Source organism: Bactrocera neohumeralis, chromosome 2 (assembly GCF_024586455.1).
Source record: "Bactrocera neohumeralis isolate Rockhampton chromosome 2, APGP_CSIRO_Bneo_wtdbg2-racon-allhic-juicebox.fasta_v2, whole genome shotgun sequence".
NCBI classification, from domain to species: Eukaryota; Metazoa; Arthropoda; class Insecta; order Diptera; family Tephritidae; genus Bactrocera; species Bactrocera neohumeralis.
This window is the reverse complement of record NC_065919.1, coordinates 7,288,057-7,307,729: the sequence shown is the minus strand read 5'-3', so window position 1 is coordinate 7,307,729 and position 19,673 is coordinate 7,288,057. Positions and strand designations below refer to the sequence as shown.

Sequence of the window (19,673 nt, the reverse complement as noted above, 5' to 3'; positions counted from 1 at the left end):
CACACAATTTGTCGAAAGCACGCATGAGCTGGCAACACTTCCAACAACTGCGCTCGCTCTCATTATAGCTGGTTCGCGCTGAAATTTCTCCGATTTGTAGGCTAATACATATTAACAGCCGTGTGTGTATACAAATGTATATATGGGTATTTGCGAAAATGACTCTCTTCAGCCGTCGTCGCATTAGCAATAACAACAGCATAAAGCTAGGCATTGAGCAAGGATATCAAACAATCACAACAAAATCTGCAATTACAACAAAGTTTGCCAGCAAACTCTTCGTCGCCTGCGCTCGGCTGATTTTTTATGTTAGCGTGCTGTGACTTTTTCCTTGCTGTGCCGTATTGTTCCCGCTACGCGTGTGCAGGTTCGTGTGTGTGTATGAGTGTGTGTGAATTTTTCCAGGCCTCCGTCGTAGTCTTCGGCGTGTTGACGGAGTTGGTTAACGCTTTACAGCAGCAGCAGCAGACACCAGTCGCATTACCAATGTCGTCGCCGTTCGTACATGTTGTGCCCGCGTCCGTATTCGTGTCTGTGCTGTGAGCGCGTAGCCACCGTGTTCGTCATAAACGCTGTTTACACACGTTTTTGCCCATCGTAGCTGACGTAGCTGTAGTCACGGCACATGTCGCGTTGTGCCGCACATTTTTGCGTGAAGAATTTATTACAACACAAAGGAAATATTAACACACGTGTGACGGAAGTGCCACGAGTTTAGTGCAAGCGCCTGGGCGCCTATGTGACAGAAAGTGCCCGCGCACCGTTAACTAATTAGCCAACGCCGTCAATCGTCGCAGACATTTCGTGGTGCGTTGAAGCGTGTGTCTTTTGTTTGAGCGGAAAATAGGAATATTGAAGAAAGTTGGCGCCGGTGGTCATTTGCTATTTGGCGTGCGTAATCAGTCTGACAAACACCTCTGTGACGCACAAACACATACTCACGTGCATATATGTATATGTGTGAAATTCTTAAAGCATTTCTGTGCTGGCGCTCAGTCAGTCAGCAGTGAAATAGTGTTACTGTGCTGTGGTGAGCTGAAGCATGTCACAACATTGAGACAACCGACATATACGCTAATACACACACACACATATATACATACATACGTTGAGTGAAGCAGTGGAGCGTGCATGTGCTTTACGGTCGAAGTGATTTAATTGATTCCATGCCATTCAATTCGGTGCCATACAATGCTACAAGATAATTCGTTTGCAATTCAATTTATTTCTGTCTGTGGTGAAAATTGTTGTTGCGCTGCGGATGAGCAATAAATTGACAAAAAGCGAAAGTTGAAATTGTCTGCATACAAAGCACACATACAAACACAGTGGTGTGCAAAACGCCAAAGAGTGATATGTGTTTCAAGCATGTAAGTGTGTGCTCCAGCGTTGTGGTACATATGAAATATATATAATATACAAACATACATACTGTGTGTGTGCAATGGACAGTGCTGGTGTTTGGCTTAGTTTGGAGCATAAAATCTGAAGCGTATTTAAGCGCCACAAGCCGATCCATTTCATTTATCCATATGCATTTAATTGGTACTGTCTACAGTTTGGCTATCAAAGGGTTGCGGGCTGCTAAAATGCGACGCCCAAGCGCTGCCTGAGTGGATTCTGCGAAATTGTACAACGATTTAAAATAAAAAAAACTTTGCTGGCAACGCAAAGTGTTTAAAAAGCGCAAGGATAACTAAAAAAACATAGTGATGTTTAGTGAAAAAGCTTAAGTTAAAAAAAGAAAACGAATAAAGCAACTCTTGGTGTGCTGCACAGATTTCTTAGTATCGACTTATGCTGTTTTGAAATTGAAGCAGGTAATTGAGTAATAAAAGCTTTGCTTTCTCGATTTTTAGTTGAAATAAAGTTTTTTTTTATCCAACATTTGGTGGATAATGCCGTTGAATATAGCAGCCTTGTCTCATGGCAATGATATTTTTGCGCATTTAAGCATCGCTTAGTTGCAAAGTAGATTCTTATTCATTATTTACGTCTTTTTTGAACTAAACAATTTTTAATTAAATTTTCAATTTGTTCAAAAAACATGCGTTTTGGAATCGTATACTTTCAGATTGCATTTCTTTCCTTCTTTGATACCCGGGAGAGGAATGCCATGAAACTTGCAATATCCGAAACACTTCGGTGAAGTAATACTCAAAACTTTTATATAGTAAATATATAAAAGATCAGTCGATCTGAGTCGATTTAACCTTGCTCGTCTATATGCGCGATTTTCCAAGATAATAACACTACGAGCTGCAAACAAAATGTTTAGATCAGATAGCATACATGTAGTTACCATACAATCGGATCGATCAAAATCAAGCTTTTGAGATGAAATCCGGATGAATGTCTGTCTGTCCATCCGACTGTCCGTGCAAGCTCCATTCCACACTGCCAATTGGTACTGAAAATGCTTAGCATTCTCAGGGCGCTGATCAACGCATTGATTTGATCCGCTGTGCTTTTGAGCGCCGTGGAGTTAAGGCTGTCGTCAGCAGGTACCCACGTAAAACACACCGGACGTTGTCCGTGCAAGCTGTAACTTGAATAAAAATTAAACTATCTTGATGAAACTTTGGTAGGCATGTCCTTGGCACCGTTGGAAGTTTAGTTTAGTTTTGTGTAGGGCGTAATCGAACCCCTGCCACGCCCATAAAACGGCATCAATAGAAAACGTATAACTAAGCCGCAAAATTAAGGTATAAGACTGTAATTTGGCACAACGAATCACAATAAAGAAGAGCACCAATAAAGCTATATCACCCAAATTTGCACGAGACACATTTTTTTAAACCTATGCTATGCGATATCGGATGATAGCCGAAATTCCATCTGATTCTTTTGCATCCGGATACAAATGACGAAGGTATTAATATAGCGGGATAAACTTTACGCAAATATTGCCTTTGAGGTGTGTCACCATATGGGTAAAAATTGTCCAAATTGATTCGAAACCATTCAAACCCCCAAATACCCGAAATGTGGACCTGTTGTTGTTGTTGTAGCGACAGAATTCTGCCGAGTTGACAGTCCTTGGCCGGATAAAAATCCGGGTCCGTTCCGGTTACGTAGACCCGACTGTCGTGGGAACGGGAAATGTGGACCTCACAGCATATGGTTGACTTTTTGTCGAAAATATCGGCCAATGTGTGAGACATACTTATATAATTGAGTTTTGGAGAGTATCTTTTCCTGATAATTATTATTATGTATGAATGCCTAAAATTGGTTGTATTGGGTCAATACTTTCGTGAGCCCCTAGATACCTGATATAAATATTTACGAACTTCCGGTGGCTTTATGCTGCATATATCGGCAAATATGTGAGTTACCTCAATGAAAATGAGAAATTTTTTTCTACTAATAAAAGGTTACCTTTGAGCCTAAAACTGATCAAATCGACGGCTTGATCTTGCCGCTATATAACTAATATTACTATTTTCGAACATTGGGTTGACTTTGCTTTGTATAGATTGGTAATGGTTTGTGAGGTACGTGAACGAAACTCAGAGAGTGTTGCGTATTGAGTTAGAATGTGGCATGTTAATGGTATGTGCTGTTGGCTAAAATGTGTTGAGCATGATTTAAGGTAGTTTATCGCTAGAGAAACAATGAGACGTTGCTGCCCTCAGAATGACAAATGTCTATCGATAGGAGCACTGTAGGAATAGTGAAATTACATATACTATATAATATTATTGTGTCCCTAGTATCAACCGAAAATACTGAATTGAGATATTTGTTGTTGTAATAACACTCTTTTTATTAATGACAGCTTGAAGCTATGAATAGCTTTAAAGTCCTTTTTTTTGTCGCATTCGTGGATTAATGTAATGCCACATAAATAAGTCAAGCTTTGAATTTTTAAATTTTATCAGAATTTGAGATTTATAGCTTCTGAAGTGTCAAAATATGTTATCATCTATAAGTTTCGCTTGAAGTTTAACATTATTTTATTTCATGTTGAGATGTATTTTCAGGCTTTTTATGGCAAAATGAGGATTTTCGCACTTTCACTAGAAATTAAAATTAAAAGTCTTTTGCAGAATAGGAATGGGGTAATCTTATTTCAAAAAATTTTTTTTTTGAATTTTCTGTTGCCTTATACCCTTAGAATTAATGTAGCAACCCACTTTACCATTGGAAGGTTTCGAAAAAGGCTCAAAAATCATAATACCGCTCGACATGCGGAGAGCTCCGAGTGCACCCCTCAAACTTTAAACGCGGACATGATTCCGGTCGAACTACTCAACCGATTTGCTTAAGTTTTTTAAATGTTCACAAAACGCCTGGCTATCGTCCCCACTAGATTCAAATTTTTTTAATTTATTGACAATGTTATGACAAAGTTTATGTAAAAAAACATGTGGAAAAATTAAAAAAAAGCGTTACTTACTTTTTTATTTATTAACATTTTTTCATGATTCTAGTAGGGACGATAACCATTCACGGCTTTTTAAGCATAAATTAGGTTCTTGTATGTCAGATGATCCAAACATGGGAAATCGTGTCCGCCAGTGAAAGAACGCATCTCATTCACCCAGTCATTTCTCTGAGGGATGTCATCACATCAAAAAATTCCGAAAAAATTTGTTTCTACATTCCACGATATACCTCATGATATGTGAAAAAAGTTCTGTTGTAGAATAAAAATTTCTATGAAAAAAATGTCAAAAAGCAGGCCAGATTACCCTACTGACCCCTTAAGCAGTTTCAGTGTTTCACATGAATCCTGACAGAAAATCAAAATAATAATGAAATTTAGTAAATACACACACTCAAAAACATTGTTGTAATTCGTTTACATATGTATATTTATCTCTAACACAAAATGTTGCGTATACGACATGTCGCACAGTAATTGCTAAGCAGGTTGCGAATTTAAAAGCACTAATTAATGAAAACATATAATTTCAGCGCAATAGCAATGTATTTTAGAAACCAATAAATATTTTATTAACGAAATATTATAATATTTTGCATTTCGAGCAAATTTTGGTTTGACTTTTTTGAACTTTTTTCGACTTATTAACATGTTAGTGTGTGTTAGTAAACTAATTGCTAAAGCTCACAAAACAATATTTGACTGACCAAATTGTTTATTTTTGTCAAATGTGCATTTTTAACTTTTTTGTTGGTGTATGTGTGTGTGTGCTATGTCATATGCGGTATGCGACAGATTATTATTAGCAAATGCATCAGCAAATACGTTGCATATTTAATGGCCAACATTTTAGTGATAAATATGGCGGCTTAATTAAATTGATGAGCACTTTTCAAATAAATGCGTATTAGTAATTTGTCAGCGATGTAAGTGCTCGATTTGTGAATAATTGATGTTTCAGTTGCTAAAAGGGCATATATATTCGTATACATATATATTTACTTATATCGTATACATATATATTTATTTATAAGCATATATTATGTTTACGAGTTTATTATGAATGGCATTTGCTGTACAAATATTTGCACTAATTAGTCGTGTTTGGCTTTGAGACGCTATACATAAAAGGTTATGCCACGTGCTTAGAAATTCACATATGCAACTAACTGTTGTTGGCGGATTTGTTAACTTGCAAATAATCATATATTTATGCTTGCGTGTGTATGCGCATTTTACATTAGCTTTAATTTCCCTAATGACTAACAAATTTGCCTTCAAGAAATTACATATTGCTGGTGCTGCCAGTTAGCAGTTGAAATAACTGCTCTGGCCATGAAATTGAAACAAACACACAAAAATTGCGGTAATAAATTGTAGCAATTGTTTTCATTCACCTGAAACAGTAGTTAAATACATATTTTTTCTACTGGAAAAAATTTATATTATTTTATAGCAAAATTTACTAGCCAAAATTAACTAATATTTCTATGACTGAAGTGACTTATAAGTATAATGTACATATGTATGTATGAAAAACCGCAAATATGAAGCTGTTTAAATTATATTAAAAAAAAAAAAATTCTCAAGTAACTCAATACAGTTCGATCGAACAGTTGACATCTGTGTCGCCACCCTATTCAACGCGATGTGGGTCGCCTTTTTTCGCTTCACGCCGCGTAATATGAGCGTCACTCGTAACTATTTTGCTTGACACAGTCTTACATACACACACGTACACACCACACACATGTACCCGACATGACTGCAAGAGTCATGAGGGCGCATCACTTCAAACGGTTATTTATTCATAAGCGTGCATATGGAAATGCATGTGTACTCGTATTTATGCGCGCACAGCGACCTTGTGTGCAGCTGCGTGGGTGTCTGTGTGTGTGCGTGCGCGCAAATTGACTTCAATTAAAATCAAACGAAGTCAAGAACTTTAACCGTCAAAGTCAATGAAGTGCGAATGTGAGTGAATTATGTAGGAAACGGCGGTGAATTATGATTGTCGAGTGACATTTGATAAATGCTATTTACAGATTATGCACCGTTGCTGTGAATATGAATTGTGAAATATGTAAATTGTGGCGTGATAAATGCCATATATGCGCTTGCAACATGTTGCATAAGATCGAGCTGTAATTTCAAGTTTTAAAAGTTGGAGTTTTGTGAAAAACAATTTTGAAACACTTGTCTCCAAAGAAAAAGAAATCAATATTAAAGAGATTTCAAATATTTTATCTATAGGATTATGTACTTGGATATTAGCAAGAAGCGAATGATTTTTCTTTTCATTTTGTTCTCTGAAAAATTGGTTGCTGGACAGCTCTAGAAAGACTGTCCAAGTATGAGTTCTTATTTGTAACGGTTTTCTATTCTTTTTGTAATTATAAGATGGAAAAAATCAACTAAATGAAAATTATGAGTAACAGAAATCTCGATTTGGCAGCTTACAGGCTTTAGGTATTTATTGCCTATTAATTTATATGCAAATTTGACAGCATTGAGTCAGCATATTTTCAAGCGAATTTTTGAACGAAGGGTGTCAAAAATGTTTAATAAAGGTATGTAATTGAGTTAGTTGACAAAATTACGAGGATACCTTGTAGAGGTTATATTCGTTACAGTAGAAATGATTCGTTGCATAATAGAAAGCAATATTCGAGAAATTATAATATTTTGTTGCACAGTGTAAAACTGAATTTTGTTTGAATTTTTGTATTTAATACAGTACAAATGATTTGTTGCATAATAGAAGCAATATTCGAAAAAATATTATATTTTGTTGCACAGTGTAAAACTGAATTTTGTTTGAATTTTTGTATTTAATACAGTACAAATGATTTGTTGCATAATAGAAAGCAATATTCGAGAAATTATAATATTTTGTTGCACAGTGTAAAACTGAATTTTGTTTGAATTTTTGTATTTAATGCAGTACAAATGATTTGTTGCATAATAGAAAGCAATATTCGAAAAATTATTATATTTTGTTGCACAGTGTAAAACTGAATTTTGTTTGAATTTTTGTATTTAATGCAGTACAAATGATTTGTTGCATAATAGAAAGCAATATTCGAAAAATTATTATATTTTGTTGCACAGTGTTAAACTGAATTTTGTTTGAATTTATGAAAGAGGTTATTAAATGAAAAAAGGAATAACTAAGAGTGTTTTTTGCATACAGTTTAATTCTGATTTATGTTCAAAACGAAAAAAAAAATATGAATAGAGAAAATTTCTGTTGCACAGTGTATGTAGATGTGACATGTGCTCTGTTTGGATTGAGAATATTACTACAGTATATTATTGAACTTAGCAACCTCTAGTCTCAGTTGGCACAAACCGCATAAAAATTGGTAAATTTTTGTTGTTTAAACCGAATAAGGAATGATTCTCAGACATAAAATTTATCATCATTAAACTATTGGCCCACAGGCAGACACTGACTGACTCCTTTAAATATAAATTAACCAAAAACAAATTTCTCATCTCTTTAATAGCCCCTTTTGCAATACCACCAATTCTCAAAAAAAGGCCTACATAGGCTTAAAAATACTTAACATTTTTGGCGCTCAATTGAAATTTCCTGCAGTGCGATGCTATAATATGGAATACTTGCCAAATCGTGAAAAAATATGTCACCTCAGCACCTATCAAAATTCTCTATACATTCTTAACCTCGCACAAGCAGAAAAAATACGGCAACGTCGCCGCACAACCACACCTTTTATTGCAAATTTTTGTGAAAATATTTTTTTGGTGCGAAATTTATATGCATTCCCATGTCGATGCGTCCGTATGGGAGGTTGACACACACACGCAAACATATGCATGTATGGAGAGTGCGCGAGTGAGCCAATGAGCCAAATATAAAAAGTGTGGAATTTGAAATTGCCATGCATGTTGGTATTTTCGTATACATATACATATGTATGCACACCAAACCACAACACAATCAATTTTATGCAAACGGCGCGCCTGTCCCACACCAACACATACACACACACAGAGGCACACAAATGTTTGCATTAGCTGCATATTTATTTGCGTGTGCGTACACTTGTTAGCGCGCTCAGTCCATTTGATATTAATAATTTAGTTGTCACGGGTAGTACGGTGGCCCCCAGAGTCAATTGCGGTGCCACCGTCCAAGCGGAGGACAAAACTAATAAAAAAAGTATTATTTATGTTGATACACTACTCGGGCTTTGTGCAGAGTTTTGTGTTAGTTGTGTTGCTGGCATTTTTGTTGCGTTGTTGTTGTTGTGGTTGTTGTTGGCTTTTGTCAACCACAGTTATGCAGATCCCGCGAGAGCGACTTACGGGGTTCGCGAGTATTGCGTTATTGCATTTTTATTGTCTGTTTATGGATATTTCATCTGCGGTCAAAAGCTGTGCCACCAGCGAAAAAACGCTGCAAAAAATGGTGACGTATAACAAATATGTGTAGTATTGTAGTTTTTGCTGGAGTTGTTGCGACGGCTTGCGGTTAATGAATAAATGATTGAATAAGCACGCGCGTGTCAGCGAAACTCTTTAACGAAATTATAAAAAAAAAGTGTGAGGTAATCAAGTTAACGAATACACCTGTTGAATACTATATAAATATATGAGAGAAAGTGTTAAAGAGATAACTAAAGTTATTTGTATTAAATTTCATATATCCAGAAGGAAACGTTGGAGATGCTCTAAAATATGTATAATATATGGGTAGTCGAAAATGTCTTTTCGTATTTTGTCAATAGATGTCGTTGCAGTCGTATATCTCCAGTACACCAGTACATATGTATAGTGTTGGAAAGTTGAGATTTCAAGCTTCATTTAAAGGGAAGTTGAAAAAAAGTTACAGCTGTTCAAAATTGAGTGAAAATAATTGAGAATTTCGCTAAAATTTTTATATAAAAAAGGAAAGAATGTCACGCAAGCCGCCAATGAAATTTGCGAAGTTTACGGAGATGATGATGTATTAGTTCGTGTGCACAACAATGGTTCGCTCGCTTTCATTCTGGAAATTTCGATTTAAACTGATGGAATAATGTCTTCGCTTGGTACTAAGAAAATCTCTCGAAGTATGAGCTCTTAACTGTGACGAAAAGATAACCTGACTTACAGTTTTCTATTTTTTTACTATCAGATAGAAAAATTAAAATCTCGCTTCCAACCACTATCTAATATCTTGTTTCATAGAGTTTGTGGGAAATTGAATGCTCTAGAAACCGATCTGTTATGAGATTTTCGTAAACCCAACCGTTTAAAAAATCATTTTAAATTGCAAAACTAGTAGTTGTTTTTAGAAAATTTAGTGCACCAAAATTGTCCCTTATTTTTTGTTTTCATTGATATTTAACGATGGATATCTCGTAAAAGCTTAACTTAGTCGAAATGTTCTATAGTCCAAAGCAAAGCTGCAGTCTCCCAATAAATTGCTCAAATCAGATCACTATAGAATTTAGCTACCATACAAGGTTTGGTTAGGTTAGGTAAATCTGGTGGGCAAATAAGCCACGCATAGACAAGTTTTGGTCCTTTGCGATAACAAGTGGAGTTCAGTTGCTGAGTCCAAGAAGAGTAGGCATCATTTAGAATGCCTACGTTTGATGCGAATTTTAACAGACTCTGGGGCCTCACTATCGATACCTTCTTCTGTGTATCATACCGTGGGACCCCAGATGCTTTCAGCGTAGTCTTGGCATTTCGCTGGTGATTTGCGCCAGCTGTCATACAAACTGACCGAACACATTTTATCAGCAGCTTCTAATTAAAGTAGTTATGATTCACAAAAAGGTAAATGTGAAAAATGCATAAAGTAAAGATATTCTCAGATCGGCACTAGTTTCGGTGACAATAAAAAGCCAAATATGTTTTACATGAAAGAAAAAAATTGAGCGAAATGTAATTACTCTGACCTAAATACTCAGAATCTTGCTCCAAAAATACAGCATTCAAAATTTGCTATAAGTTGTGTAAATGGGTTAGTATTTACTCTACTAGTATAATTCAGAGAGAGTTTACTTCAGAGTTCGATTATAAAGTACACAGTGGAACCGCTGGTAACTGCAAAGCCGATGAGCTAGCCAGAGAAGGCACGAGTTAAATATTTATTGGCATATTGCGTTATAGCACTGAATCAATAGACCTTGGGTGCGCTTAGCGGAAGCCGATTGGATTGAAAGGTTATTTTGGTCTAGAGTTGACTGCAGGGGATCCACTAAACTGCTTGCTTTTAGAAAAATGCCCCAATCGTAGCAGTTCTTTCTAGTTGCCAAAATTGTATGGCGAAGGGTGAAGTGGAAACATCCGGGCCCTTTCTTCCAACTTCACCAAACTTTTCGAAACTGATTTTGAAACATTTCGGCAGTCTTACCCTTGGCGAAGCAGGAGACTTAGCTGAAACTTGTCAAGGCTCAAAGCGCTTTGTCGATTTGTAAAATTCTTGTGATCAATTATATATATATATATATATATATATCGCTTAGACCAAAAAGTAAAAATAAACAATATTTTAGTACCCCAAGCGAACGAAGTAACATATCTTGGTATTCACTTAGATAGAAGGCTTACGTAAAGAAAACACATCTTTAGTAAAATAACATGTATGAAGATAAGAGCTGCAAATTTAAATTGGTTATTAAATAAAAACTGCAAACTTAGCCTAGACAAGAAAATGCTTTTATATAATGCGATCATAAAGCCGATTTGGATGTATGGCATTCAACTGTGGGGTACGACCTGTGCAACTAATATTGATATAATACAAAGGTTCCAATCGAAAATGCTTAGAACAATTACGTGTTCACCGTGGTACATGCGTAACTATCCATAAAGACCTTGGTATTCCTATGTAAAGAAATAAGTAGAAGATAGCAGAATGAAATATATATCCAAACTCCAAGATCATCCAAACCATTTGGCTAATGCTTTGGTACATTCCTGCGATCAAACACGCCTTAAAAGAAGAGATATAAGGAGCAACGTAGAACCAAAACAGCTTAATCACTTGCTTGAGCCTGTCAGGTTTTTAAATAGATTTAAGATTTTCTACATAACTTATTGTTAGGCTTTAAAAAATAGCAGATCCAATAAATAAAAATAGTATTGAAAAAAAAAATTATATCGGAGTTTAAGGTACGACAACGGACGGCGCTCTTAGCTGTCCAAATGAGATCCCTGTTACGCTCGACCTCTCACTTAACCTAACCTTGAGTAGAAAACAGAAGAGAGCAGAGAAATATCTGGATAGCAACTGCCTATTTAAGAAAAGGAGCCTTAAAATGAGTCCATAACAAGTCGCGTCTTTATGTCGCTCTATGTCACATCTCAGATATGAAGAGAAGTAATAGCATATCGATTCTCTAAATGTATTTGGGTTATATTTGGAATATCTGTACTTGAAAGATATTGTGCGAAAAATTTCTTAAATATTTGGTCTCTGTTCCACTATTATACGTATTCTGATCGAAGGTAGGAATCCACTTAGTACAGATTAGAGATTTAAAATAACTCACGAGGGAAAACGCTTTATCTATGCAAACAAACACATAGCAATTTATAATTATTAAAACTTTACAGAGAATGGCACGAGCTGACTAAAACAAACCTCACTTTCATATGCATTACAAATATCGCATTTCCTAATACAACCGATTGTCATTGTATAAGTGAACGCAAATGGCAAAGTGCACAGCTTTCGGTTACGGCATTGATAACTTGTGTAAATAATGGAAAATTATTTGTGTATAAACAATTATTTACAAAAATATTGCATAAAATTGCATTAAATGCGCACAAAACATGCGTAGCCTTGAGCGCTGTATACACACACACGCACATACACGTATTGTTGACTTAAATGTGTGTGTGTTCGTAACAAATAAGGATGATAACAACGGCGGCAAAACAATAAAGGATAACAACAGGCACAATAACACTGTGTAGGTAAACAAATTACCATATTAAACATACAAAACGCAAACCGAGCGCTTTCATACAAATGCAAATAAGAGTATAATGGAGAGAAAAAAATGCATAAATATGAAATAAGAGTTTACAAAAATTGCAAATGGCTAGGTGTATAAGTATATGTGGTTGCGTAATTGTTGTGTATGTGCGCCGGCATGCCTTGTAGGAAAAGTAGAAAAGTAGTAGTGTTGATGAATTTGGTTTTTGCTGAATTTAACTTTTAATTTTTTATTTTATTTGAGAAAATGTGATTACATAAAAGTTGTTATGGGGTCTGATTTATTAATCATAAAGAAAATAAACATTTTGAATAAAGAAAAAAATTAACAATTTCAGTTTTGCTTTATAAAACTCGCAATTCATATTCAAAAACTTTTATTAAAAATAGTTAAAAATTCATATTTACTTTGATTAAGCTTATTATATTGACAATTTAAAGTTTTTTTAAACCACATGACGCGAAATATATTTCCTAGAGGGTATATAGCTACCGATGCACATAAATACTGCACTTAAAATGGCCAATATTGAGTGGATTTGGCGAAAACAATGAGACTTTATGGTTTTGATGGCGAAGTTGTGTAGTATTGTGACTATTTGTTGTTGTTTTTTGCTGGTTTTGCTTATTTTTTTGAAAGTCGTACAAAGCATTTTAAATGAAATTGCGCTTTTGTGCCATAAAGTTAAACTACAAAGTTATCTAAATAAAATATACATTGAGAGATATTGATAAAAATATTCGAAATACTTTACCGTTTAAAAAAATTGCTAGTATTTGCCATACAGTGAGCAAAAGTATTATATTCTATAACAGATGTCGCTCTTATTGTTTTGTAAGCGAAAAAAAGATATTTTTCCAATTTTTTTATAGTCAAGGCATTTGCTATAATTTTTGGTAAAAAAACTCTAGTCAATAAAAGCTACTAGATATAAGACAGAGTATTAAATTCTGGTTAACAGTTAGTTTATGTATTTTTTTGTTTTTAGTCTTTTTGCGCAGCCGCTGCCTTCAATGCAAGCATCAAAGTGGAAACAAATTTTATTTTTAAAAACTATTAAATAATTTTTATAACCATATATTATAAATATTTCCTACTAGTTTGGCACAAAAACCAAGACAACCACCAACATTTGTGTATTTACATTAATAATTTGATACGCTTTCACGATTTTCTAGTATTTTTATGTAGAACATTGTATTGTCCATGAGTTAAGGTGAAAAAAAAAAGTTTTGCAACCCAAAAGTTGCTACTTCGGTCTATGTTTCATTTAATACTAACCTTAAGCGTCATATGAAAATCGGTGAATGTTTGATGGGCCAATCCACCAGCAGAAAAAGCAAACTAAGTTTAGAAATAACCCTTAGAAACCCCTAAACAAACCAGTAGTGGTAGTTTACAGCTTCGCCAACAGCTGTGTAAATAGTAACGTCGCGATTGTACATCAACCTATGTAACACACACACACACACATATGTATATTATACAAGTATGGGTCGCCACCTGGCGATGTACGTGTGTGACTAAGCCGACATTAACACACACATGCACGCGAAAATGTGCGGTTTTTCGTGTTTGCTTAGTGTTTATTTTGTATTTGTATTTTGTTTGCTCTTTTATTCAGCGATTACATTAGTAATGTAAATTAATTGGATTTGGTTTGTTTTCACTTATTTGCTTAAAATAATCATAGCAAGACACTGCGGTTGCAAATATGTACTTATGCGCTTGTGTATATTGAAAATTTTAAAAATATAATTGCGGTGTTTAGAGAAATTATATGTGTCTGAATATGATAATACTCCAAAAGGTGGAAGCCGTTAATTTTAAATGTCGCTAAACTTAGTGAACCTATTACATGCTTAAATTATTATTTTGTCACAATTTATAAAGTATTACATTATTAATAAATAGCTTAAAAATTGAGAGTGTTATAATTAAAACCTACGAAATAATGAATTTAAATATGTGAGAATTTAATGGATGCACGCTACAATAAATTGGTGGGAGTTTTCCAATTGTTCCCGAATCTGTGTACATTAAATTATCTGCCGTAAAAATCAATAAATATGTAAAGAACTTAAAAATATAATTTCCTATATCATTTCGACATAAAATGCAAAAAAGTCTAAATGCATTAAGCGCATAAATTGATTTCACTGCCGTGTACCAGTGCGTATACGTTACATATGCTGTATATGATTCTCTATATCATCAAAGTAGTTTTTACTTGATTTTGTGTCTGAAATTAACTTATACTCACCATTTTGATCGGAATTGAGCTCATGTTCACCATAAAACTAGGTATTGATCTACGTTGTCAAAATATATGGTAGATGGAAGTTAGTGTGGTTGAAGAACAGAAGCCAACAGAAAGAGAAAAACTTAATTTCAGCTTACAGCAGCTTAAATCTGGCTGGTAGTAAGGAAGAGTCTTACCGCATATAACCTAGAAACCAAAATCTTATTTCGCCTTAGTATTGATATATCAGCCTTAGATTCGAAATTAATTATATCCTGAACAGGGTATATTAAGTTTGACACGAAGTTTGTAACACCCAGAAGGAAGCGTCGGAGACCCTATTAAGTATATATAAAAGATTTCAGTATGTTGAGCTAAAAAAATCGCGTTAAAAATGGTTAGTTTTCAATATTAACTGTCGAATTGGTTCCGCTCAAAAAAATATTCAAAAACAATACAATAAGTTTCAAATTTTAGACATAAGATTTATTCATTCATAACAAAATAAAAAATACAAAACAAAAACCATATATAAAAGAGAAGAAAATAGAAAATAGGTAGATTTATTGAAAAAAACTGTTGAATGCTGTTTAATCACTGTCATTATCCGTAGTGGAAATTATTCTTAGCCGCTTATTTTGATGGCCGGCACTGATATCACTAGAATTTGTATCAGAATCAATAGTAAGAACTTGGATTGATGTTCTGATTTGACTTAGCATCTCCGATGAGCTTGCACCATAAATTCAGTTTATTTTGTTTGATGCTTCTTTTGGATCCAATAAATTCCGATGTTGATCTTTATATCTTAACATGCAGAGACTCAATTCTTTTTAAAAATTCGTTATATTGTTCGGCATCAGTACCATTTGCTACAAAATTTTTTCCAGTTCTGCTGCAAGTTTTATACCAGTTCTAAAACAAATTATCTTATACAAGCAGAAAATCGTAAAAAAAAAGGAATTTGTTTTTGCAAAAATATACCGCTTTAAAGTTGAAATTCGTAAAAAGAATATTTTAAAAAAGGACTGAGTGTATATATAAAAGATCAGTATGTTGAGCTGAGTCGATTTAGCCATGTCCGTCTGTCTGCCTGTGCGTCCGTCTGTCCGCCTGTCTATATATATACGAACTAGTTCCTCATTTTTTAAGATTTCGTTTTGAAATTTTGTAAACATCATTTTTTCTTCAAGAAGCTGTTCATTTGACGGAACTGACGATATCGGACCACTATAACATATAGCTGCCATACAAACTGAACTATCGGAATCAAGGGCTTGTATGGAAAACATTCGCATTTGACAATGTATCTTCACATAAGTTGGCACAGGTTATTTTCTAAGATAATAATATAATATACGAAGAAATTCTTCAGATCGGCTTACTATAGGATATAGCTGTCATACAAACTGTACACATAATTACTAAAAGAAATGCTCCTGTGAATGGTATATTAGCTTCGGTGCAGTCGAAGTTAACGTTTTTTCTTGTTTTTAAATAATTTTATTACTATCCGATGAAGCAACATAAGCTTCCAGAAACAATGATCTGAAAGGCGATGCAGCTGACTGAAGCTACTGAAATTTAATATATGTTTATACCAGTTGTGTGAGAGTTTTATACCAGCACTACATTCGTTTTAAAATTATCATTTAAAAATCATTTATATTGAATTAAGCGCAAGAAAAATGTATGCCATTTTATACCAGTTGTATGAGAGTTTTATACCAGTTCTAAAACACAATTATCTTATACAGAGCGCAAGAAAGGTTTATACAATTTTATACCTGTTTTGTGAGAGTTTTATACCAATTTTATACCAGTTACAAAGTTCGTGTATAAAAAAAAAATATTTTGAAAATACCAGCAATGGTGGGCGAAAGTCAACAGAACGGCCAGCTATTGCAGTTTGGAAAAAACTTGGGCCCTGCAAATATAGGAAAGAAAGGTCGACCAAATAGTAATAGAGTATGGTATGAGGTGTTTTCGAAATGTTACGGGAATTTCAAAATTTGTTTCTATTATATTGATATACATGCTCCTGCAATACTATAAAATTTACAGCTGTATTCATAATCCGTGGTGTTATGAGCTTGGTGATTTCCATTTATTAAAAGCAATGAATAAGATAGAGATGAGTGAGCTTTAGTTTCGACGTCATATCCTTAAATCCGTGTTTCGTCATCTATTATAACATGTTTCAAACGCTATGTCATCATCATCAGGGGCTTCTCTGATTGTGATTTGGTGTTTATTCATAGTCATTGCTTTCAGTTTTTCCAAGTTCTCATCGGTTGTTTATGCGCTGTGGCATCCGAGGCGCTCCTCATCCTAAACGTCTTCACAGTCATCGTAGAAAAGCATTGTATAGCACCCATAAACTCTTATTTTTCTCATAGCAGACATACCATTTCACACACTTTGTTACACTTATTTCCTTTTGTAAGCAAAATTTGACACAAATGGCTTTGATTCCTCTTATGACGCCATGACTTAGAGAGAGAGAGAAAAGGAGTTAGAGTGGTTCTTCCCATTTTTTCCAAAAGTTTGAGCAGACTAATTAAGTTTAAATTAAGTGCTAAAATTTGAACTATGTTTTTTGCAACTGTGTTACATTTAGTTTGCAAAACACATGTAAGCTTGAAAGCACGATATGATTTGAGTATACATATGTACATATACTCGTACGTAGTACTACATAATGGACCAGCTATATATTTTTATATCAAATACCAAGCTTGCCAGTGTTGTGTATTTACTTTAAAAAACCGTTAACATGACACTTACATGCATTCAACGTCCAACATGTTGCTGAGCGACTTAAAATTGTTGTAACTGCCATTAATTAAGCTTAGTATAAGTAGGCATACATGCGATTATTTACTCCTATAATAATACATACATAAATATATACATACTACTGTGGGCAGAAAATAGTAAAACCTTTTAATTTAAATTTTGAGCGAATTATATTTTTTTTGTAGGTTGTTATGACTGCCAGTAACTTCTGTGCCAAATGTCACATCAAAATAATCATTAGTGTTTAGTACATACTTACTTGCGTTTCTGAAGAACATAAGTTGCATTCAACCAAAAGTTCCATTAAATTTTGTGTGTGGAATCAAATCTCTAATACCGAAATATTCTGAATGTTGGAAAGGTTTATAAAATTTTATGATTCCTTGCTGTTAATTTTTTGTCGCGAGCAAGTGTTTTTGATTGGTACAAGTTATTCAAAGAAGAAGATGATGACGAACCACGTCTAGGACAGTCATCAACATCTACTGATGATCAACACGTCAATGAAATAAAAGAATTGGTGTCTCAGAATCGACGATTAATAGTCAGAGATCTTACTAGCATCGTTGCAATATCGGAGGGATCTGTGTAAACCATTTTGAAATATCCCTTGGGCCTAAGAAAAGTGAAAGCACGATTAGTTTCAAAATCATATATGTGGCGATGTATACATGGGTACCCACAATTTAGGTAAAAATGATGACGGACAATGAAGCAATTGAAATCACTACAATTTTACATATTTTTGTAAACAAATGTGAGCGCATTTACATATATTGCAGTATGTGTAACAGTATGTACTGGTGTCATTTAAAAATGTCAAATAATTATCCTACATTTTCGTCCTTCGACCGCAGACAAAACACTGCGAACTTGGCTTTGGCTCGGTCGGTTTGTTGGTTAGCGCGGTCTACTTGAACATTTGTAGAAATTTAAATTAAGTATCTAAGTGCATTACTTAGCTTGTATTTGTGTGTATTGCTGAAAAGCTCTCATGCAAATAAACCAAATTGAGATTTTTCAACTGCCTGACTCACACCGAAACTGCCGCAAATGATGGATGGCAGCCGAGGCAAGCGACCTTGTTGAGGTCACACAGCAAAGCAAAGGCTAAGCGCTCTTAATGGCATTAAGCTAACAGACTGGTAAAGTAGCGCGAAAAGTCGTGAGGTTTGTGGGCGAAAAAAACTAGAATGGTGCTGATAGTCGACATTTCCGTTACATTTTACTTTCAATTTCACTGCTTTAAGGGCATACCAAACTTTCGTTTTCCCTCACTCGCCGCGCTTTTGAAGGTGAAGTGCGTCACGTTGGAGGTAAACAAATAAATGGGAGCTCGGGTGTAGTTGTACATATGTGTCAAGTGCAACCGTGGCAGTAGATGTGGAAGGAAGTATTCAAAAGGTAGAGAAAATAGTTGAGTTGTGTAATGGGGAAGTAGGATGAGGTTGAAAACGAAGCAAGCGCTGTAAATTAAGAAGTGTATGTGCGGCTGACAGAATTTTACTCGTCGTTAAAAGCACATATGTGCCTACATGGATTTGCATATTTGTAAATGTGTCAAGTCCAGCTTAACGGTTTTGGTGGTAGAGTGAACGGTGGAGAAACGAATTCAAAGAAATCACTTATTAACAAACTGTGTTCTCTTGAAGATGCCAAACGTGGACATATGAAAAGACAAAACGAGTTGTTAACAGAAATTTGTGGAACTTTAGTTACTTCCACAAAGACGAATTGCGGTTTCGAAAATTGTACCCTGAAGAGGGAGACGCAAAATTAGTTTACGCCTTTGGATAAGTCACGTATTGCGTTCTCAGATATAAGGTCAGATATATAAGATTATAGTTGAAAAATAGTTTTTATACCAATTTATACCAAATTTTAATTCGTTTATACCAGTTTAATATACGTATTTTTCAAGTTTTTGACCAGCTCCACTTAATCTATTAGATATAATCTTATGGAAGTAACGGCGAACGCAATTATTGATCTTAGCAGGAATCGCCTGCAGAGTGAACAAAACGTCTGGTACCGCTGCGTATGTAAACAAGGTCTTAAATTCAAACCTTTAATTGTTTCTCCTTTATTATTAGATAGCTGAATTAGATAGCTGAAAGCTTACAGCCAACGGCTATTAAAAATATTTTCTCACTAGATGCGCAAAAAAAGCAAAGGTGCTAATCTCTCTTTGGTGATTTGCCGAATTTAGCTTATGAAAAAGCATAGGCTACATGTATATTAATAGGAAATATTGATTATCGAGAAAAATTGCTAT

General features: G+C 34.7%; 1 protein-coding gene across 3 annotated transcripts in view; it reads left to right on the top strand.

The window, feature by feature from the left end:
* The first annotated feature begins 484 nt into the window (after positions 1-484).
* LOC126768063 (zwei Ig domain protein zig-8) overlaps positions 485-19,673 on the top strand; it is a 202,916-nt gene continuing 183,727 nt past the window's right edge. For all 3 annotated transcript variants that reach the window (XM_050485957.1, XM_050485976.1, XM_050485951.1), the window contains exon 1: positions 485-1,820. The gene's annotated coding sequence lies outside the window, so the exon portion shown is untranslated. The remainder of the gene's footprint in view (positions 1,821-19,673) is intronic.